The 15,061-nt window shown below is 45.0% G+C and overlaps 1 protein-coding gene across 4 annotated transcripts in view; it reads left to right on the plus strand.

Moving 5' to 3' along the window:
* The first annotated feature begins 3,432 nt into the window (after positions 1 to 3,432).
* Positions 3,433 to 15,061, plus strand: part of DGCR8 (DGCR8 microprocessor complex subunit) — a 45,935-nt gene continuing 34,306 nt past the window's right edge. Inside the window, exons 1-2 of one of the 4 annotated variants that reach the window (XM_077835414.1) lie at positions 3,447 to 3,562; positions 14,509 to 14,568. The gene's annotated coding sequence lies outside the window, so the exon portion shown is untranslated. Of the gene's footprint in view, positions 3,600 to 14,508; positions 14,569 to 15,061 lie in introns of all 4 variants that reach the window. The other 3 variants (XM_077835411.1, XM_077835412.1, XM_077835413.1) reach the window with 3 other exon arrangements.

The raw sequence follows: 15,061 nt of genomic DNA on the forward strand, positions 1-15,061 counted from the left end.
TCCCTATGGTTTATAATTTTAAAAGAAAAAACATGCTAAAATTACAAAATTTTAGAAATATATTTTCTCTCAGTCTTTCTCTCCCCTACCTATCAGCCCATAGCAAATTTCTACACAAAAGCATGGTATTATAACCTGCTGAAAAGAGAGGTGTAATCAAGAAATAGTAGTATATATTAAATGTACTTAGCACTTAAATAATGATTTTCATTTTCAGAGCACACTGCAAATATTAATCCTTACAACATCTTTGTGCAGTAATTACTGTTTTAATTTTTTATGAGTCAGAAGTTAAATTATTTGTCTAAGGCAACAAAGAAAGCCAGAGCTGGGATTAGAATTCAAGAAGTTCTAGGCTCCCAAGTCCAGTGGTCAGACTACTTATTCTACACAATTCAGTGTTTATGATGTCAGAATTCTCTATACCCATAAAAATTGAGTAACGTATTGTTGGATTTTAAAAGAAAAATAGTTATTAAGGAGCTAGAAAATGCCATGTGTCAAAAGATGCAAACATTTAAGTGTGATACTTTCTCTGCAACTTTTAACTCTTCCACATGGCTGCACGATATATATAATCTGGATGTCATGCAATCATTCTGATACCAATAAGCATAGCACTTGTATTTTCTCATACACCCACCAAAGGACTGCCTCCTTCTCTTCTGTCAGTGAATTGGCACTGTTATGTAGATTATTAACATGATGGGTATAGTTCATTACAAATTCTCATGTCAGTATAAATTCTACAATTAATAATGCAACTACCTGTTTTTTGACACTGTTGAGGCTGAAATAGTCAAAATATGACCTACTGTCTTAAAAAGCCATAGGTATTTCTTACAATGCGTGTGTTAAATATCTCCTTTCAGGTTGCTTTTTAAAATCAGTGATAAAAGCCATCACTTATGAGCCCTCCTAAAATAACAAATTTGTGTGTGCAAACCTATGTGATGAATAAATAGATTGGAAATTTACTTCAGTTTTAAAGATGGCCTGCAAAGATAAGGAACTAAATTTCAGTAACTACCCTATAATATCTACTTGATCCCAATAACCAGGCTAAGAGGGGAATCTGGCGCATTAAAACCATTTTTTCCCCTTCTTTCATCAGTCTTGCTCCTGCTTAAAGGGACATCAATAATAGGATGTCATAGATAACCTAAAACTCCACAGAAGCCAGTGCATCAGGAGTTAAATAAGTTCTTTCTTGTGTTGTATGTTTTTGTTTGGTTATTTTATTTTTTGTTTGTTTTTGAAAAAGAAACTTTGAAAAATGGGGGGGGAAGGGAGAGTGCCTTCAGGACAGTTCCATGCTCCAACCTAATGCTGATGAAGCTATGATATCACAAGTCAGCATGTACAGAGCTGTCACATCAGAGCAAGAGCCAATAATCATGGGATCAGAAAGAAAGCAAATTATAGCAATACCTTCTTTCTACTATTTCCATAATTATCTTCGTTTTTATCCTGACACCATACCCTGGCAAATACAATACTACAAAGTGTCCTGAAATAACTTTTGAACTCCATACAATGCAATCGTGGTTGTGTGTATTGCTCGGTGATGATGTTTTGACATGTTGCTATACTACATTGTAAAGTACCAATGTAACAGTATGACATTGCCAACGTAAATGCCACATTATTAGACGTGATTTAATCAAATCAGAACAACTCCTGTGGAAACCCCTACTAAAGGAAATGTTAAGTAAGTGTTATCTCTCATAACAGTATTTCTAGGAACCTCAGGACTATCCCATGACTGCAAAAATTGCCTGACAGATGTTCCTGGATCTTAAAATCACTAGTCAGGCTTATGAAATGTCATTGCATCATAAGGTTGCAACGTGGTGCGATGACTTTCTGATGCACCATTGTCAAATTATGTTGCATATGTAAAATTATTGCGAGCTGGTAACAAATCACAGAACTGGCAGTCCTACATTGCACATCAAGGTAAAGTTACTGAACTTCGATAATTGTGTATGAGCAACTGTGAGGTGTATATTTTAAAGCCTAATTTCAAAGTAATAGAGGAAGAACTATAACAGTAAGTGTCCATTGACTAATTGTAGTATTTATATAAAATGGGTATGTATGGCATCTTCCTATTTATTATTGGTTTTGTAATTGTACCTTGAGGCCCTAATCAAATTCAGGCCCAGTTCTACTGGGTACTTTACAAACACAGCGTGAAACATAGTCCCTGCCGTAGGGAATTTATAATCTAATTTATTTATTAAAGACAAGAAGCTTTAGGTAAAACAAACAGAAGAACTAGGGGAGGGTAAACATGCGTCCGTGTAAGCCAGCTTTGTATGTGGATTGAGTCAAGCCTATTTTTAATTATAAGATGCAGAGAACAGATGTATAAAATATCAGAAGTATATCTTCCAGACTAGAGAATTTTACAATCTAGTATAAAGAGGTAACATAAGTAAATACTGTACCAACACAAGCAGGGCTGATAAAACAGGGAAAGGAGAAATCTCTTGTGGGAGCATTTTTTTCCCCTTTGTATATGGGGAACTCTTGGATAGTGATAGTTAGACCTGCCCCATGATCTCTTAATAATAATCCTATTGTGCTTGGGTGTTGAAGTGTCAGTGCACAGCACCAACACTGAGGCTAGTTAGCATAGGCCAAGTGAGAGAGGTTTTGGACATGAGGTTGCTAAGCTCACAGACTATTTCAGGGGTAGAGGCCTGTATGTACAAAGAAATACGCAATCTCCAGTGGAAAGAGGATCAAGCCTTCCAGGGCCTGCTATCCCATAGTGTACATTGTAATTTGCGTGACTTTTGGGTTTCAGGCCTGTGATATGAACACTTAATAATTCACTGTGTCTAGTAATTCATGGGGCCCTGGGCATAGCTGGCTTTGGGTACTTAGTACAGAAGAATCCAGAGAAGCCACCTTTTGTGGTGAACTGCTTGGCTCCTTCACTGTCAGCAGGCTCCCCATTAGTCCTTGTTGCCCTAGTGGGTGAGATCATTGGGATTTCCCTGAAAGGGACTCTGGGGCTTTGATGGTGCTTGGATACCATGGTGATGGTTGCCTTGGCAACACACGAGCCAAACAACCCCTATCTTCTGACAGGCATCGCCCAGGGCCTCCTGCCCTCACTCTCCCCTAGTCTTGAGAAGGGGCCCCGCGCCTCTCGGCTTCGGACCCTGCCCATTCTTGGGTTCTGAGACGAGACCTTTCCTCCCTCTCTCGCTGTCTCTCTTCCCCCGCCTCCACCCTTCTCCCATTGGTCACTTTTCCGCAGGGTGTCTCCTAGGTGTGTATCTATTCGCTGAGCGAACTGACATGGTTGAGAAACGGCCAATAGAGCGCGAGGCTGGAAGTGACCGGCAGATGGAAATGCCAGTATGATTGGTTCAGGGCCCGCATAGTCCCGCCCGCGGGAGCAGGAGCCCCGTTGAAGCAGGCGTTTCAAGATGGTGGCGCCTGGGCGGGGGAGGCGGCTCCTGTGAGGAGGCGGCGGCCGAGGTACCCCCCCCCCACTCCCCCGGCCCGGGAAAGAGGAGCGGCGGGGACACGCGGAATGGCCCAGGTGGGTGCTGAGCCCACAGACTCCCGCGTCGAAGAAGGTGGGCAGGAGCGGGGCCTGCGGCCCAGCCGCTGGCTTGGTGCCGTCCCCCGGCCGGGGTGATGGGGAGGGTTTCCCTCTCCTCCCCACGCCCCGCGGGACAATCCTCTGCCTCCTCCCCCCGGCACAGCGAGGTAACGGGGACTATTCTGCCTCCTCCCCAGAGCCACCCTGGGTGTGTGGAGGCCCCGTCCTACCTGCACCTCCTTCTTTCGAGTCCCCTCCCCCCTGCCCTTGGCGCGGGCAGTGAGGAGGCGCCCGACCTCCCCCAGGATAATGGCGACAAATATCTCGGGGGGGGGATTCTCTCTGCTCCCCCCCTCCCCCAGTAATATGGAGGATTTTTCCCCGCACATCCTATTGCCCGGCTCGCGGGGGTTGATGGGAAAGAGTCCTCCCCATGCACTTCTCTTGCCCCCCCCCCCGCCCCCCCGGGAATGGAGAGGATCCCCCTCTCGCTGCGCGCGCATACTTAGTGGGAAAATGGGAATTGGGAAATATTTGCCCTTGCGCATCCTCTCAGCGCGCGTCCCCCTACTCTGTGTAATGAGAGGAATCTCGCTCGCTCACACGCAAGGTGATGGAGGAGCGGGGCAGTCCCCTTCATATCCTTTTGCCTATTCACAGGCTCAGCCTTAACAATGTAAGGAGAACTCCGCCCACTTCCTCCGCGCCCCCCTCCCCATCCGTCGGATTCCCTTCACGTTGGGGTAATGAGGAGAAGCCTGCACATCCTCCTGCTTTCCCACCCCCTCACCTTCACTTCTCTTCCTTCACTTTGGGGTAACAGGAAGGATTTTTCTTGTACACTTTCTTCTTCTGCCTCGCTGGAGTGATGAAGGTGCTTCCCTGCACCTCTTCTATCCCTAATTGTGGATTAATGGGGTGGATTTCCATTTGATACATTCCCAGAACAGTGTGGGGGTTTATCCCTAATTCTTCTTCTCTGACTGACTGTTTCTTCTGTGGTCAGGAATGGAGAAGCTTTCCCCCAATCCTCTCCTTCTTTAAACAATGAAGATTCTTGCCCTGATCTGTTTATGTGAGCAATAATGAGGTTTCCCTTGGCCCCAGCTAATGGGGATCCCCCAACTGGCCACTCCTTCCTGACTGGGAAATGAGGATTCTGTATCTGATCACCTTCCAACCCAGTAATGGCTGCTCCAGCCATTCTCTTGCCCCAATATAATGGCATCTATGTAACATTTCCTCTATAACCCTCTTTTGCCAACCCAGGCAGTGGGCACAAGTCCTCCTACCATCAGATGGAGACAGGAAACTGGCAATGCTGTGTGCTATCATTTCCCACCCCCAAAGAGGGGTGGGCTGGCTGGCTGAACCTTTTCAATTCCATTTCTGTCTCCAGCAGGTGAAAGATGTCTAGCCAGCCAAAGAACTTTGAACTTATTTTTTAGGGTTTTTTTCTTTGAATTTTTCCCTTTCTGTTACGGTTAGATAGTTTAGGGATTTTCATAAAAAGTATCACTTCTGCATATTCACATGAACACTATATGGGGGGTGGTCTTTTGGCTCTGATGTGGTGTTTTCTTGGCAAGAATTACCTTGCAAAAAGCTGCCTTACAATTTGTTTGTTCTCTCTTTTTTGTTATTATTAGGAAGTTAATACTTAAATGTGGGGTGAATGGAAGCCTTCCTTATTCTTCTCCGTACACTACAGAACTACAAATGGTCCCACACTGCCTTCCCCCCCCCCCCCACCATTGAAACCACGTTAGCAAGTGGGTCATGCTGTAAATGGAGCAGCTGTTTCACTATTTGAGGGGGGCTTATTTAAGGTGCAGTTTACTGCTGCTTTTTCCAGATAACCTACTATGGTACTCATGGACGGATGTGACTGATTTCCACCAGGTTGCCACGTGGAACTGGAGTACTGCTGAGCTCTCTGACCCACCAGCCTGGCTCCCTCTCACACTGTGCTGCTGTGACAAGCTGCAAAGCCCTCCATGCTTGCACTTTCACCAGCATTCACAGAGGTAGAGACTCACCCAGGTGAAGTTACATGCAGGCTCTCTAACCACCAGCCTAGGACCCCAGAGCAGTACTGTCCTGCCCTGCTCAAATCTGGCCCTTATATGGGTTTAATACTTGGTCCGCCTCTCCCTCAGTGTGAAGAGGACCATGCACACTTGTAGTAACCAAGCTGTGATTTTCCCCAGACACCTTAGTCAAACGCACATTGATTTGGATTAAAACATATAAAACAAGTTTATTAACTACAAAAAGATAGATTATAAGTGATAGCGAACAGATGAAAGCAGATTACCTAGTAAATAAACAAAACTGCAAACTGAGTTTAACATACTACAGTAAAAGCTTTTTTATGCAGCATGCTGGGGGAATGAGGGGTGCCAGTAAGTGAAAAATTCCAGTTAACTAAACAGGAGGGAGTTTGGGTGCAGGAGGTGGTGTGGGGTTGGAGTGAGGGAGGGGGTGCAGGCTCTGGGAGGGAGTTTGGGTGTGGGAGGAGGCTCGGGGCAGGGTGTTGGGGCATGGGAGGGGTTTTGGGGTGCTGGATCCAGGGGGCGGTCACCTCCCCGCAAGCGGTAACCTGTCCTTGCTGTTCCTAGGAGGAGGCAAGGATAGGTGGCTCTGTGCGTTGCCTGTGCCCCAAGCGCTGGCTCCATAGGAGCAAATAGGAGCTGTGGAGGCAGCATGCAGAGCCGCCTAGCCACGCCTTTGCCTAGGAACAGCAGGGACAGGTGGCCGCTTGCAGGGAGCCTCTGCCCTGAGCCCCCTCCCAGAGCTTGTGCACCACACCTCCTCCTGTGCCCCAACCCCCAGTCCCACACCCCCTCCTGCACTCCAAATCCCTCATGGCTGTTCCTCCGCCTACGAGCAGCAGGGACATGTTGCCACTTCCTGGGATCCACGTGGAGCCAGGTAGGGAGTCTGCCGGCCCTGCACCAACCGGACTATAAACCAGACTTTCTATGAAGATTAGAAATGACAGTTTCGAGCTTTCCGGTTGGTACAGGGTCGGATAACACAGCTTTTACTGTAGATAGATAGGATATGAATTAGCAAATTCTCGCCCTGAGTGATAAACCGGCTGGTAGATTCTTAAGGCACGAGCTGCCTTTGCTTTGCAGCTTGGATATCCCAGGTTTTCATACACAGGCTAGAAATCCCTTTTGCCTGGGACCATCACTTCTCCCAGTTCAGTCTTTGTTCCTCAGGTGTTTCCAGGTGTGTTGTAGGGAGAGCAAGGTACCATTGTGATGTCATTTCCCCTTTTATGTCTTCTTCCCACTTGCTGGAAGGCTCTTTTGCTGTGACCTGGGTGAAACAGTTCACATTGCGTAATGCTATCTCTGAGAGGTTTCTGTTGTACACAGTTCCTGGGGTAATCCTTGTGCTTGTGTGCATTTCCTCAATAAGCCATTAACATTGTTTGTACTTTTTACTGCTGTACTTGAAAGTCTGCTTTTGGGTGTTTTCAACCTCACAGCATGTTTCAGTAACACGTACATAGCACATATAATCCAATGAGATATTTAATGTCTAGCAGATAAGACTTCTAGAATAATACTTCACAAGGCATACTTTGTGCAAAACATATCCTGATGATATGACAGTGGTGAATAAGAGGGTGCTGGGGTCACAACAGGGATGTGACCATATTGGGCAAAATGGTGATCGCTAACTGGCCGCACCAGTGCTCCTTGTGTTTATCTGTGTGGCATTGTCATCTGTTTTGCATAGGTGTGTTTTCTTTCCAGTATGTGGAGAAAATCATGGCTGTATCCCTGTTTGGCTTTTTTACTTGGTCATCTTCATGGCCTCCAGAGGTTATTCCCTACCTTCAGAACATGTTTCTCTGTGCCAAGACTGGTGACATGAAGGAACGTGAACTGTTCTGTGTGGTGGTGATTTATGGGGCCTTCTCCTTTGTCACATAATCAGAACTGAACTTCCAGTCGTTAATTCAGCTTTTGTCTTTCAAAACTGAATCTTCTTTGTTTTGTAAGCAGAAAATAACTTCTCTCCTGAAGGCAGTGTTGTCATGCAGACGTGGTAGATGATCCTGAGTGAGAAATTCCTTTTGGGGGAATAGTCTGTAGTTTGGGTTGAGATTTTTTTGGTTTGACTTCTAAGCTGCATTGATTATACAAGTGGCCTGCATTTCTATTCTAAAACATGGCTTTCCGGAGCCAGAGGATGAGGAGGGGAAACCCTGGTTATGGTGAGCCATAGAAAGGGCTCAAGTTTCTTCTGAACCACTCATCCTTTCTGGACATCTTGGGCAGGGAATGTACAGTTTCTAACAAGGAACTTAATTTCCTGAAGCCTTTTAGGGCTTTGCCTTTGACTGGACCTGTTCACATTGCTGTGTGCTAGATATTTTCATGTCTCGTGTCTACTCCATCAAGTTTATCTTGTAGCAAGAATCTGTCTCCTTCAAAGAATATGCTCAAAAAGGCAGCAAAAATTAGGATGGGTAGTATGTTGTCTTGTGATTCAGTGCTGTTTTTGTTGTTCTTTATAATCCCTGACAGCATCCTATATACTGTCCCATTAGAATGTGGAGAAAGTAAACTCCTTTCCATGCTCTCCTTCCAGATGGAGGTCTAGCATTCCATAATTCAGATGTTCTATTTGGTGGAGTTAGGTGTCCTATAGATCAATAAGAGACACACCTATGTGTCTATATTCCCTCCAGTTTATCAGAAGTTCCTTCAGTTTTTTGTTCTGAATGTTCAGGGTGCTTAATTTCCACTTGACAGTAGCATTCCACATCTTCTCAAAGGTACTTGTAGTTCTTACTGCAGTTTTCCAAAAGGATGGTGTTAGTCAGATTTACATAGGCAATTTTTTAGTATGGTTATGTTGGGCATATGGCTTAGCAGTCAGCATGAATCTTCAGGGAATCCAGTGTCTGGATGATAAATGAGAACCTTTCTCTACCATAGGAATTAATGTCTCTTGGGGTTAGTAATTTAATACCTTGATAGGTAAGCTGTTCCTTTTGGAATATTTTAATAGTGAAGCTGCAATCACAGGTGAGTTTCTTGATCCATTTGGCCTTTAACAGCTGAGGGCATGCCTTGAGGTTCTGAGTTCCATAATGGCATTACTGGATCTAGTGTGCTTAGCATGCTGGCTGTCTTAATCTAGGCTCCATTTGGCTCTGTTTTTAGCAGAGGGCCCTCCAAATCATCCCCTTAGAAAACAGGTGGCATAAAGGGGGTAGAAAGAGGCCCAGTAAAATACCCTCTGCATAAGGGGGTCTCCCCACTGGCTCTTTATAGGTCCTCTCTCTCCGTTCCTGATGTTAGAGGTGTGGGTGAGGATGTGGCTGGGAGTGCTTCTGTGCTCTGCCTATTCTTAGCTTCTCATGGGGAGCCATGAGAAGCAGAAGATAAGTTAGATCAGACTTAGGATAGCTCTGATGCCAGCAGTCAGGCACAGGACAAAAAATGCAAGAAGCACAAAGTTGGCTTAAAGGCACCTTTGGCCTTCTTAACTCCATTCCAGCTGAAGTGCAAGTACCAAGTAACAGACAGCTTGATTCCCAGTTCATCACTTCAACTTTGATGTGAAGGAAGGACTAAGCAACAATAATTTTACAGGCAATAACATCCAGACAGGGCACAAAAGCTGCCAAATCTTGGCAGGTAAAAAGGAAGTTCCTGTCCCATTGCTGTAAAACTTGGCCGAAGAATAAACTTCTTGAGCTGTAGCTCGACACAGCCTGGAAAAGAGAAACTGCAGTAATTAGTATTTTTGTGATATGCCACAAAAGATGATCTTTCTAGTTGGGTCTGAGAGCTTCCTGATCAGACAGGGAGGTAAACTGTCCTTCAAGGTCAGGAACATATTAGGTCTTGGAGTGGGTACTTCTTTCATCCTTGGGATTTTGAATTTGTGTACATAATTTCTACTCCTTATAGTCAGCATTCTTCTCAAGAATCCTTCTGGAGAACCTGGACCATTTAGGAGGCATTGGTTCCCAAAGTTAGTGAATTTATACTGAGATTATTGGTTTTATCTTCCCTTCAGCCAAAACTTTCTGATGAAAAGCTTATTTTACCATGAAGAACCTAGGAATTTGTCATTCAGTCTGGCCATTATGTAGGTGTATGAGATGAAAATGGGTTTTTGTAATGGATGCATTCCACAGAGGTATAAAAGTGTAGGGCTGTTTCACACAGTCTAGGGTGTTTCAGAGCCTGATGGAAAAATAGCAAATCAGATCACTTAGAACATTAATATAACAATCTTGCTGCCTTTTCAGGATGGGATGGATAAACACTTAGCATCAGCACCCTGAGGGTCCAAGTATTAGCTATTCAGATCATACAGAAGCAAAATAGAACTAATTTCCAGTGGCTTCCCATCCAGAATAATGGGATTATTTTAGAGCAATTAAATTGAGGCTTTCATAGATTTTAAAAGGGGATGACAACAGAGGGGAGCACTGTGATCATGTAGTCTGGCCTCTGTGATCATGTAGTCTGGCCTCCTGTTTAACACAGGCCAGAGGACTTCCCTGAATTAATTCCTGTTTGAATTAGAGCATGTCTTGCATAAACATCCAGTCATGATTTAAAAATTGCCAGCGATGAAGAATCCATCACAATCTCTGGTACAGATGCTCCCCGGGCTATGCAATTGTTCCGTTCTGGAACGCCTTGCATAACTCGAATTTTGCGTAAGTTGGAAAAGTATACCTGACTGTTACACCAAAAAAACCCCCAAACCACCCTCCTATTTCTAGATTATGGAACTTTTTCCATAAGTGCGAATTTGCGGAAGTTGGGTCTTGCATAACCTGGGGAGCGTCTATAAATTGTTCCAATGGTTAACTACCCTCACTGTTAAAAATTTGCATCTTGTTCCCAGTCTGAATTTGTCTAGCTTCAACTTCTGGCCATTGGATTCTTGCTGGATACCTCATTGGATACCTTTCTCTGCTAGACCGAAGAGCCCATTATCAATGTTTTGTTCCCCATATAGGTACTTATTAATAGGCTGATTCTGTCATAGAGGTTGTGGAAGTCATGGATTCTGTGACTTTCTGCAACTTCTGTGACTTTTGCAGCTGCAGTGGCAGGTGCAGCTGACCCCAGAACAGCCACCCCTGAGGCCAGCTGCTCAGGTGTCTCATGGCCAATCGCAGCTGGCCCTGGGGAGTGCCCGAGCAGCGGTCCCGGGGGCTGCCCTGGGGCCAGCTGTACCAGCTGCTGCTCAGGTGGCCCAGGCAGCTGGCCCTGGGGAGCGCCTGAGCAGCTGCTGTACGCCCCTGCCCAGCACTCCCCCAGATTTAGTCATGGGTATTTTTAGTAAAAGTCATGGACTGGTCACAGGCTGTAAATTTTTGTTTATTGCCCGTGACTGGTCCATGACTTTTACTAAAAATACCCATGACTAAATCGTAGCCTTAACTATAAGGCATATCTTCCAATTCTTAAATTGTTCTCGTGGCCCTTCTCTGAATATTCTCCAGTTCATCAACATTCTTCTTAAATTGTGGACTCTAGAACCAGAGACAGTATTCCAGTAGTGGTCATATGAGTGCCAAATACCTTCCCCGTTCTCAGTATTTCTATGTTGATACATCTAAGGCAGAGGTGGGCAAACTACGGCCCGTGGGCCACATCCGGCCTGCGGGACCGTCCTGCCTGGCCCCTGAGCTCCTGGCCTGGGAGGCAGTCACCCCTCCCCAGCAGCCACACTGCCATGTGGTGCAATGCTCTGGGCGGCAGGGCTGCAGAGCCCGGCCTGACCTGGTGCTCTGTGCTGCACAGCTGCCTGTCCTGGTGCAGCCACACTGCCTGCCACCGGTGCTCCAGGCAGTGTGGTAAGGGAGCAGGAACCGGGGGGGGGGGGGGTGTAGAGGGCAGGGGAGTTTGGGGGGTGGGCAGGGGTGTGGATAGGGGTCAGGGCAGTCAGAAGGCGGGGAATAAGGGGTTCAATGCGGGCAGTCAGGAAGGAGAGGAGGGGTTGGATGGGGCGGTGGGGGGCAGTCAGGGGACAGGGAGCTGGGGGAGGGATGGGGCAGGGGTCCCGGGGGGGGGTTAGGGGCGGGGGACAGTTAGGGGTGATGGGTCTGGGGGGTGGTCAGGGAGAAGGGGTGGTTGGATGGGATAGGAGTCCCGGGGGGGGGGCAGTCAGGGGGTGAGAAGCGGGAGGGTCCGATAGCTGTCTGGGAAGGCACAGCCTCCCCAACCTGCCCTCCATTTTCAATTTCAGAAACCCAATGGGGCCCTCAGGCCAAAAAGTTTGCCCGCCCCTGATCTAAGGGATTGCATTAATGTTTTTGGCCACAACATCTCAGTGGGAACTCATGTTCAGGTGATTATTCATCATGACCCCTAAGTCTTTTTCAGAGTCACTGCTTCCCATGGTAGTCCCCCTTAAGTATTCCTTTTTGTTTCTAATCTAATTAAACAAAAAAAAGCCTACCCTTTAACTCTGCTGTCCATAGATTTCTGCTTGTGTCCTTTGGTTTCAGTTAACAATTTTTTGCAGTTCCTAGCTTCTGATTTATATTAATTACTCTCAGCTTCCCCTTTCTTCTATTTGTTCATTCACACATACCTATATTTATATAGGTATAGGTATGTGTATATATATTTAGTAGCCAGGTTGGATTTTTAACCATGTGGCCTTCTTTCTCACTTGTGGGATTATGGCTATTTGGGCTTCTAACAAAATGTTCTTAAACAGTTCCCAATTAAACTTTTTTCTCTTTAAATTCTTTCTTCCAACTGATTTGGCTCATAACTTTCAGCTTTGTGAAATTGGCCCTTTTAAAGCATTAACTATGTTACTGATTTGTATTTGTTTTCTGTTTGCATATATTAAATGTGATCAAATTGTGATCACATTTGTACCTTAGTTTACCACTGATTTTTAGCTTTGTGCTCAGTTCCTTTTAGTGAAGTTGAGGTCTTTGTATCCAACACAGGAGAATTTGATAAATGCTTTTTGAAAAGGAGTACTTGTGGCACCTTAGAGACTAACCAATTTATTTGAGCATAAGCTTTCATGAGCTACAGCTCACTTCAGAGCTGTAGCTCATGAAAGCTTATGCTCAAATAAATTAGTTAGTCTCTAAGGTGCCACAAGTACTCCTTTTTTTTTTTTTTTTTGCAAATACAGACTAACACAGCTGTTACTCTGAATGCTTTTTGAGTTAGGAAGTTGTCTTCTATAATATTGAAAAGTTCTGAGGATGTTTTAGTACTGGGAGTATGAGACCTTCAGCATATGTCACTCGGATTGAAGTCCCTGATGATCACACACTTAAATGTTCTATATAGGTGCTCATCTTGTTGCCTAGTTTGATTTGGCAGTCAGTAGCTGACCCCATCTAATATCCCGTTATGTGATTAAGTGTTAGGACGTTGATCTGTAAGCATTCAGCATTGTTTTCTTTTGAGTTGTTAGTGACTTGGAAACAGGTACAGGAACTCCTCACTTAAAGCTATCCTGGTCAACGTTGTTACAATTTTGCTCGTTTGAAGTTGTGCAATGCTCCCTTCTAATGCCATTTGGCAGCCGCCTGTTTTGTCCACTGCTTACAGGAAGAGCAGCCCATTGCAGCTAGCCGGTGGGTGGTTAGAACCAGGGTGGACTGGCAGCTCCCCTAAATTCCCTGTGCAGCAGCTGCTCAGCAGGCTATCAATTGCCGGAATTCAGCTGTCCCTCCCCCCACTGCCATGTGCTGCTCCTGCTCTCTGCCTTGGAGCTGCTCCCCGAGACTCCTGCTTGCTGTGTGGGCGGGAGGGGAAGAAGAGGGGAGCTAATGTCAGGGTGTCCCCCTGCTCCTGCACCCTGCTTACCCCATCTTCCATAGAGCAGGGGGGACACATGGAGGGAGGGAGCCGCTGCCTTAGGCAGCAGCTGCAGTCTGGTCTCAGCTTGCTGATCTAATTAACAAGGCAGTGTACTTCTGACCCCACTCTTCACACTTAAAGGGGAAATGCGCATCTCTATCTCTCAAACACACAGGGTGTGTGTCTCTGTCTGCCCTCCCACCTTTCCTGTTGCCTTGTAGAGTGTGAGAGTTAACCCTTGAGGGATCAGCCAATTGCTATTTCATCATTTAGCAGTAAGGCATTCCCTGGGAAATATCCCACCCTCTGACTCCTCCACCTCAACCAAGTTTCACAATCATCATCACTGTGTACCAGTATTACATTGTTTGTTTAAAACTTGTACTGTGTGTGTATACTGTCTGGTGAAAAAAATTTCCTTGTAACCTAACCCCCTCATTTACATTAAGTCATATGGGGAAATTGGATTCGCTTAACATCGTTTCGCTTAAAGTCGCATTTTTCAGGAACATAACTACAATGTTAAGTGAGGAGTTTCTGTAATGTAATTTTTGACTGTCACTCCTCTTTTCCTTTACCCGTGATTTGATCCTTCCTAATTAGATTATAACAGTCGATTTTAACATTCAAATCATGCTTTGTTCTTCTTTAGTCCATCGGGACTTCTACCTGGTGCTTCACATTTCACAGTTGCTTTGAACTCAAAACTGCCTTTTTTGTGGCCTAGCCAAGCTTCAATTCTTTCTTGTTTTTTTATCTTTCATCTATCTCTACATGGGTAGGCTTGGCATGTTGTAATCCATTACTTTTTGAATGCTTTAATTACCTCTCCTGTCTGTTTTGTAGCTTGGATCCTGTTGTTGAAATTCACTTAGCTGGGCTGGATACATAGAGATACATTAGAGAATTATAATTGGCTTCTCTAAGTCCCCCTATGGTAACCCAGACATCTTGCCCTTGCTTCTTCATGTGTGGTGGTACTACTGACAAAGACTTCTGAAATGTTTGGGTACAATTTCTCTACTGCCTGGCAAGTTTTTGAATAGAGCAGACTCAGCCAGCTGACTCTCGTAGGGGGAGTAACATCACTTTATTTCCTGCTGGTAGGAGGACTTACACCCACTGTATGGGGTGGCACAAAGGGACTTGGCGAAACCAAATTAGCAGGTAAGAAAGAACTATAAAAGCGGCCTCTTTCCTTCCCCAGGTACTCAAAGCCCTGCACAGACAACAATTAACCTCCTCCCTTCTTCCTCCCCCCCCCCCCATATAGAAAGCAAGTAAAATGGTATTAAGAGCCTATTTGATGTAACATTATAAAATTACAGAGTAATTGAATATGTGTGCCAGTCTAAAGTACCTCAAATACTTTGGCTAGTAGATGCTGCTCAAAATTAATAGTAATGGTTACAAGACTTCAGTTTTAGCACTCAGGATTTAGGTTCTAAATATGTCATGAGTAAGGAATTCTAGTGACCTATAATAGTCATGAATATAAGACCACACAACTGTTAGCATCCCTACTTAGAAAAAATCTATTCAGACTTTTTAGTAGGTGATCAAATTTTTTGTGTTATAGTATCCAGAGAGTAATTTCTGATTTGATAAACTGTTCTGCAAAATATTGCAAATAGTTAATTGAACACTGAAAAAAATAATC

This window comes from Eretmochelys imbricata, chromosome 15 (genome assembly GCF_965152235.1).
Source record: "Eretmochelys imbricata isolate rEreImb1 chromosome 15, rEreImb1.hap1, whole genome shotgun sequence".
In the NCBI taxonomy this organism is placed as follows: domain Eukaryota; kingdom Metazoa; phylum Chordata; order Testudines; family Cheloniidae; genus Eretmochelys; species Eretmochelys imbricata.